Here is a 7,551-nt window from a genome sequence, read left to right as displayed (position 1 = left end):
GTGCAATAAAGATATTCATAATTTGTAGCACACATACCTGGATCAAGTAATATGTTTGATTATAATGATGATGATGTATATCAGTCTTGTATGTATGACCAACGTCAAATATACAAAATAAGTTCTCAATAAGTTGCTGAAATGGATCTGCATCAAGTCCTCCAACTAAGGTTATTATAGTGCATTTTCATTTGTTCTTGTTCAATACCAAGTTTGTAACAAAATTAATTCAAACATTTAATTATGGTGGTAACTGAATTAATAAGAACTTTCTGCATGTAGATTGCATTTGTATCGGTGACTTTACTTCCAATGTACTATTTGTTATACAAAAAATATTGTACCTAGCTCATTTTACACCACTAATTTCAGTATGAATGTTTATAATGGATTATCTTCAGTTGATTAATTGACATAAATTGATATATTCAGATTGATTTTAACATATTAGATTCTCTCTCTCTCTCTCTCTCTCTCTCTCTCTCTCTCTCTCTCTCTCTCTCTCTCTCTCTCTCTCTCTGTGCATTATATTTGAAAAGTTAAGGAAAGCTATTTAACACGAATGAACATTGAATTAGAAATGAGAAACTAAGTCCTCCCGGCATAGAACTGGCAAAACAACGATGTATGAAATATCCTATTTTTCGCTGTATATCACAAATCGAAAGGATTTAACTTTCGTTGAACAATTGTTTGGGCCATTAAGCAGGCATTGTGATATTCATTGCACCATTTGTTTTATATATTAAGTTTTGCAGTCAACAGAACATTTATGGCACGGATATTATTTACACCCTGCAGGTATTGTTTATTCTCATTACTGACAAAAAAGTTATCGCTCTTAACCTAAATGTCTGTCAGTATATCTATCCCTCCTTGGCTAGTATTACATTGTTTATTTTAATAAGGAATTTGTTTCAAGCATGTATGAAGGAAATATTTGCTTTGGTCCATGAAAAAAAGGTTTAATTTAGTTTTTTTTATATTACAAACAACCTTTTAGTTCATTATCTAATTAAAATATTGGATTTTAGATTCCTTTAGAAATAAAAGGCATGGGCCTGTATTAGATATATTAGTAAATACCATCCAAAGTCAGATTAACTTATCATATGAGCCTTCTCATCATAAATTATGATTATCTAATATACAGGTTGGTCAAAATTATATTTGCAACTGTTTTTATAGAAATTATGCTTTGCTATAATCCATATAAAGTTCAGGTGCAGATATCCAATTCTAACATTTTATTTGTTTATGAATTTAGTTTTTGTTCTAAGGTAGCTATACTTAGTCAAATCTTGGTCATGATTTCGCTTATGAAATTTTTATATATTGTGTGGTATGTTAAAACAAAAGGGCTTTGTTGAAAATCATATAGGGCCTTTTAAAGCCTTTTAGTGGCCTCGATAGCGCAGTAGGCAGCGCGTCAGTCTCATAATCTGAAGGTCGTGAGTTCGATCCTCACTCGGGGCAATGATGTTTTCAAAAATCGTTTCAGGTTTGATGAATAACAAGTTTCCTCCGCTTTTATGCATCCGACTGAGATGATGAGATAAATCATACTTTTGTAAGTAATAACAGTCTAATGAATTATCATTACAATATGTATATACCAAAAATATTTTAGATAAATTAGTAAAATAACAACTGTTTAAGCCATTAAGCACACATTTTGATATTGCTCAATTTGTTTTATTTATTGAGTTTTGTAGGCAACAGAACTTTAAATGGGGAGGATGATTATTTTTTATATCAAGCAGGTCTTGTTTTATTCTTATTATAAAAGAAAATGCTAACAAACAACCTTTCTATATAAAACTAGCTATTTATCTGTCAGTCTGTCTAGCTATTTATTTTTTTCTGTTTAATAATTTATTGTTTATTCATACAATTATAATTTTCATTCAAATGTACTGTATGAAGGAAATGTTAAGGCAATTGAACTCACAGCTTGTTCAGAAAAAAACATTTATAATTATTTTTTATTGAATTTATGCTTTGCTTATAAGTCAGCTCCAACATCAACAGGTGCTGATATCCAATTCTACCATATTTTATTTATTTATGAATTTAGTTTTCTTTCTAAGGTAGCCATACTTAGTGAAATCCTGGTCATAATTTCGCTTATGAAATGTTTTGAAAGTGTGTGGTATGTTAAAACTAAATAGCTTTATTGAAAACCATGAAGGGCCTTTTAAAGCCTTTTAGTGGCCTCGATAGCGCAGTAGGCAGCGCGTCAGTCTCATAATCTGAAGGTCGTGAGTTCGATCCTCACTCGGGGCAGATGTTTTGTAAAAGTTACTATTGCATACGCATAATGATGCTGTGTTAATCATTTGTGCATTCTGTTTAGATATACTCTTAACTAATTGAAAAAAATAGTTGAGGCTTTGTTAACAGTGGTTTATTTCTGATGGTTATTTCAGTGCAATAAAGATATCCATAATTTGTAGCACACATACCTGGATCAAGTAATATGTTTGATTATAATGATGATGATGTATATCAGTCTTGTATGTATGACCTACGTCAAATATACAAAATAAGTTCTCAATAAGTTGCTGAAATGGATCTGCATCAAGTCTTCCAACTAAGGTTATTATAGCGCATTTTCATTTGTTCTTGTTCAATACCAAGTTTGTAACAAAGTTAATTCAAACATTTAATTATGGTGGTAACTGAATTAATAAGAACTTTCTGCATGTAGATTGCATTTGTATCGGTGACTTTACTTCCAATGTACTAATTGTTATACAAAAAGTATTGTACCTAGCTCATTTTACACCACTGATTTCAGTATGAATGTTTATAATGGATTATCTTCAGTTGACTAATTGACTTAAATTGATATATTCAGATTGATTTTTAAACTATTATTATTCTCTCTCTCTCGCTCTCTCTCTCTCTCCTCTCTCTCGTCTCTCTCTCTCTCTCTCCCCTCTTCTCTCTGCATTATATTTGAAAAGTTAAGGAAAGCTGTTTAACGCGAATGAACATTGAATTGAAAATGAAAAACTAAGTCCTCCCGGCATAGAACTGGCAAAACAACGATGTATGAAATATCCAATTTTTCGCTGCATATCACAAATCGAAAGGATTTAACTTTCGTTGAACAATTGTTTGGGCCATTAAGCAGGCATTGTGATATTCATTGCACCATTTGTTTTATATATTAAGTTTTGCAGTCAACAGAACATTTATGGCACGGATATTATTTTACACCCTGCAGGTATTGTTTATTCTCATTACTGACAAAAAAGTTATCAATCTTAACCTAAATGTCTGTCAGTATATCTATCCCTCCTTGGCTAGTATTACATTGTTTATTTTGATAAGGAATTTGTTTCAAGCATGCATGAAGGAAATATTTGCTTTGGTCCATGAAAAAAAGGTTAATTTAGTTTTTTTATATTACAAACAACCTTTTAGTTCATTATCTAGTTAAAATATTGGATTTTAGATTTCTTTAGAAATAAAAGGCATGGGCCTGTATTAGATATATTAATAAATACCATCCAAAGTCAGATTAACTTATCTTATGAGCCTTCTCTTCATGAATTATGCTTATCTAATATACAGGTTGGTCAAAATTATATTTGCAACTGTTTTTATACAAATTATTTGTTATTTGTTTATGAATTTAGTTTTCGTTCTAAGGTAGCCATACTTTATTGAAAACCATAAAGGGCCTTTTAAAGCCTTTTAGTGGCCTCGATAGCGCAGTAGGCAGCGCGTCAGTCTCATAATCTGAAGGTCGTGAGTTCGATCCTCACTCGGGGCAATGATGTTTTAAAAAATGTTTCAGGTTTGATGAATAACATGTTTCCTCTGCTTGTATGCATCCCACTGAGATGATGAGATTAATTAGATTGTAAGTGAAAACAGTCGAATTATAATTGCAATATCTATATACCAAAATTAATTTAGATAGATTAGTACATAAACATCTGTTTAGGACATTAAGCACACATTTTGATATTCAATGCTCAATTTGTTTTGTATATTGAGTTTTGTAGTCAATAGAACATTAAATTTAGAGGATGATTATTTTTTATATTCAGCAGGTAGGTATTGTTCTTATTATAAAAGAAAATGCCAACAAACTACCTTTCTGTCTAAATCTAGCTATTTACCTGTCAGTCTGGCTAGCTATATATTCCTTCCTGACTAGTAATTCATTGTTCATTCATACAATTATATGAAGGAAATGTTAAGGCAATCGAACTCACAGCTTGTTCAGAAATACCATTTACAATTATTTTTTATTGAATTTATGCTTTGCTTATAAGGCAGCTCCAACATCAACAGGTGCTGATATCCAGTTCTACCATATTTTATTTATTTATGAATTTAGTTTTCTTTCTAAGGTAGCCTTACTTAGTCAAATCCTAGTGATAATTTCTCTTATGAAATGTTTTGAAAGTGTGTGGTATGTTAAAACTAAATTACTGTCTTGAAAATCATAAAGGGCCTTTTAAAGCCTTTTAGTGGCCTTGATAGCGCAGTAGGCAGCGCGTCAGTCTCATAATCTGAAGGTCGTGAGTTCGATCCTCACTCAGGGCAATGATGTTTTCAAAAATTGTTTCAGGTTTGATAAATAACAAGTTTCCTCCGCTTGTATGCATCCCACTGAGATGATGAGATTAATTAGACTGTAAGTGAAAAGAGTCGAATTATAATTGCAATATCTATATACCAAAATTATTTTAGATAGATTAGTACAATAACAACTGTTTAGGCCATTAAGCACACATTTTGATGTTCATTGCTCAATTTGTTTTATATATTGAGTTTTGTAGTCAATAGAACATTAAATGGAGAGGATGATTATTTTTTATATTCAGCAGGTAGGTATTGTTCTTATTATAAAAGAAAATGCCAACAAACTACCTTTCTGTCTAAATCTAGCTATTTACCTGTCAGTCTTTCTAGCTATATATTCCTTCCTGACTAGTAATTCATTGTTTATCCATACAATTATAATTTTTATTCATATGTACTACATGAAGGAAATGTTAAGGCAATCGAACTCACAGCTTGTTTAGAAATAGCATTTATAATTATTTTTTTATTGAATTTATGCTTTGCTTATAAGGCAGCTCCAACATCAACAGGTGCTGATATCCAGTTCTATATTTTGTTTATGAATTTAGTTTTCTTTCTAAGGTAGCCAGCCTTACTTAGTCAAATCCTAGTGATAATTTTGCTTATGAAATGTTTTGAAAGTGTGTGTGTAAGTGTTACGTGTTACATAAAAAATATTTGGAACATGTGTTATTCCATATATAAATAAGCCGATGACCCAAGGGGTCACTGACGAGATAGCAAGGAGTGTGATAGGGACCGATAAAAGAATGCTGGCTAAGCCTTGGCGTGTTGTATCAGCGTCCTGGTTTGCATTCGCCTGTGGTAATCAAATCCATTGTTGTGTAAAATAGGCCACAGTGCTTTTGCTTGGGAACATGTTCACCTATAACCCACAGACGACTACGTGACTTCCTCTCATATGTTCGTCTGTCTGTATGTTAGTATGCTGAGCTAAGGTTTGCTCTCTTATGATTTTGTAAATGCATTGTAACTCAGAACTCTACTTCCTCTCCTAGAATCAAGTTCTCTGAACCACTTCTTACCTCTTCTCAAGAGATGTAGTTTCGCAAATATATTGTTAAGTTTACCAACATGAGTTTGAAACGTCTTCGCCTTTATACCCAAAGAAGATTCTGACGAAACTTAGAACTCTCATCGCAATCGATGATACTCCGACGAGGATGGGAAGTATACAACCAGATACTTGCATATAACATCGCAGGTCTTAAGATATAGGCCCAGCCCCTACATGTGGTATGTTAAAACTAAATTACTGTCTTGAAAATCACAAAGGGCCTTTTAAAGCCTTTTAGTGGCCTCGATAGCGCAGTAGGCAGCGCGTCAGTCTCATAATCTGAAGGTCGTGAGTTCAATCCTCACTCGGGGCAATGATGTTTTCAAAAATCGTTTCAGGTTTGATAAATACTAACAAGTTTCCTCCTCTTGTATGCATCCCACTGAGATGATGAGATTAATTAGATTGTAAGTGAAAACAGTCGAATTATAATTGCAATATCTATATACCAAAATTATTTTAGATAGATTAGTACAATAACAACTGTTTAAGCCATTAAGCACACATTTTGATGTTCATTGCTCAATTTGTTTTATATATTGAGTTTTGTATTCAACAGAACATTAAATGGGGAGGATGATTATTTATTATATCCAGCAGGCATTGTTTTATTCTTATTATATAAGAAAATGCTAACAAACAAACTTTCTGTCTAAAACTAGCTATTTATCTGTCAGTCTTTCTAGCTATATATTTCTTCCTGTCTAATAATTCATTGATTATTTATACAATTATAATTTTTATTTATATATACTATATGAAGGAAATGTTAATGCAATTGAAGTCACAGCTTGTTCAGAAATACCATTTACAATTATTTTTTATTGAATTTATGCTTTGCTTATAAGGCAGCTCCAACATCAACAGGTGTTTATAGCCAGTTCTACCATATTTTATTTAGTTATGAATTAGGTTTCTTCCTAAGGTGGCCATACTTAGTGAAATTCTGGTCTTAATTTCGCTTATGAAATGTTTTGAAAGTGTGTGGTATGTTAAAACTAAATTACTTTATTGAAAACCATAAAGGGCCTTTTAAAGCCTTTTAGTGGCCTCGATAGCGCAGTAGGCAGCGCGTCAGTCTCATAATCTGAAGGTCGTGAGTTCGATCCTCACTCGGGGCAATGATGTTTTCAAAAATCATCTCAGGTTTGATAAACAGAAGTAAGCTTTCTCACCTGCATGTATTCCACTCAGATAATGATACAGTTTCCTCTTTTGTAGATGAACACAGTTGTATTATGACTGCAATACATGTTTATCTTTATCAATGAATTTAGATTAATTCATTAATTAAGTTATTATATTACATTTTGAGTACTGTACTATGCATGTCATTACAAAGAGGGTAATTTGCAGACGAGTGTTGGGACAGTCATGATAAACTTAAAATCTGTATATTTTTATCACTCTATCTTGCATATGTATGTTCACTGTCAATATTTTCACGAATAAAGCTTATATTATAATCTATTCGAACAGATTTTTGAAGAACCATTCAAGATGAAGTGGCAGAGCACCAAGACTTGCACCCTAGAATTTCTGTTTTCGTTTTTACTTGTGTAAATAAATGTAGGATGTTATATGCTTTATGTGCAGCGTATGAAACAGTATGATTCTGATTTCAAACAAATCTTAATATAATCATTTATTGTTTAGAGTATTACATTAATTTCAGTGAAATCATAAAGGAAACTATTTTTTTTCTTTGAGACAATTTATTTACCGATATTTAGATTCACGTTAATCAACTGTTGGGTAATATCTGGCCGTTATAATAGTTCATACTTATTTCTGTAAAGGACCTCTCTCTCTCTCTCTCTCTCTCTCTCTCTCTCTCTCTCTCTCTCTCTCTCTCTCTCTCTCTCTCTCTCTCTCTCTCTCTCTCT

The 7,551-nt window shown here is 32.1% G+C and overlaps 6 non-coding genes across 6 annotated transcripts; all 6 read left to right on the top strand.

Annotated features, from left to right (window-relative positions):
* The first annotated feature begins 1,403 nt into the window (after nt 1-1,403).
* Nucleotides 1,404-1,476, top strand: Trnam-cau (transfer RNA methionine (anticodon CAU)). Its single transcript has one exon. It is a non-coding gene; the product is annotated as a tRNA-Met (tRNA).
* A 737-nt stretch (nt 1,477-2,213) lies between these two features.
* Nucleotides 2,214-2,286, top strand: Trnam-cau (transfer RNA methionine (anticodon CAU)). The gene has a single exon. It is a non-coding gene; the product is annotated as a tRNA-Met (tRNA).
* Nucleotides 2,287-3,711: 1,425 nt separating this feature from the next.
* Trnam-cau (transfer RNA methionine (anticodon CAU)) lies at nt 3,712-3,784 on the top strand. Its single transcript has one exon. It is a non-coding gene; the product is annotated as a tRNA-Met (tRNA).
* A 709-nt stretch (nt 3,785-4,493) lies between these two features.
* Nucleotides 4,494-4,566, top strand: Trnam-cau (transfer RNA methionine (anticodon CAU)). The gene has a single exon. It is a non-coding gene; the product is annotated as a tRNA-Met (tRNA).
* A 1,339-nt stretch (nt 4,567-5,905) lies between these two features.
* Trnam-cau (transfer RNA methionine (anticodon CAU)) lies at nt 5,906-5,978 on the top strand. The gene has a single exon. It is a non-coding gene; the product is annotated as a tRNA-Met (tRNA).
* Nucleotides 5,979-6,713: 735 nt separating this feature from the next.
* On the top strand, nt 6,714-6,786 carry Trnam-cau (transfer RNA methionine (anticodon CAU)). Its single transcript has one exon. It is a non-coding gene; the product is annotated as a tRNA-Met (tRNA).
* The last annotated feature ends 765 nt before the right edge of the window (nt 6,787-7,551 follow it).

This window comes from Macrobrachium nipponense, chromosome 11 (genome assembly GCF_015104395.2).
Source record: "Macrobrachium nipponense isolate FS-2020 chromosome 11, ASM1510439v2, whole genome shotgun sequence".
In the NCBI taxonomy this organism is placed as follows: Eukaryota; Metazoa; Arthropoda; class Malacostraca; order Decapoda; family Palaemonidae; genus Macrobrachium; species Macrobrachium nipponense.
Note: the sequence above shows the minus strand (reverse complement) of the source record. Positions and strands in the feature narration are given on the sequence as shown.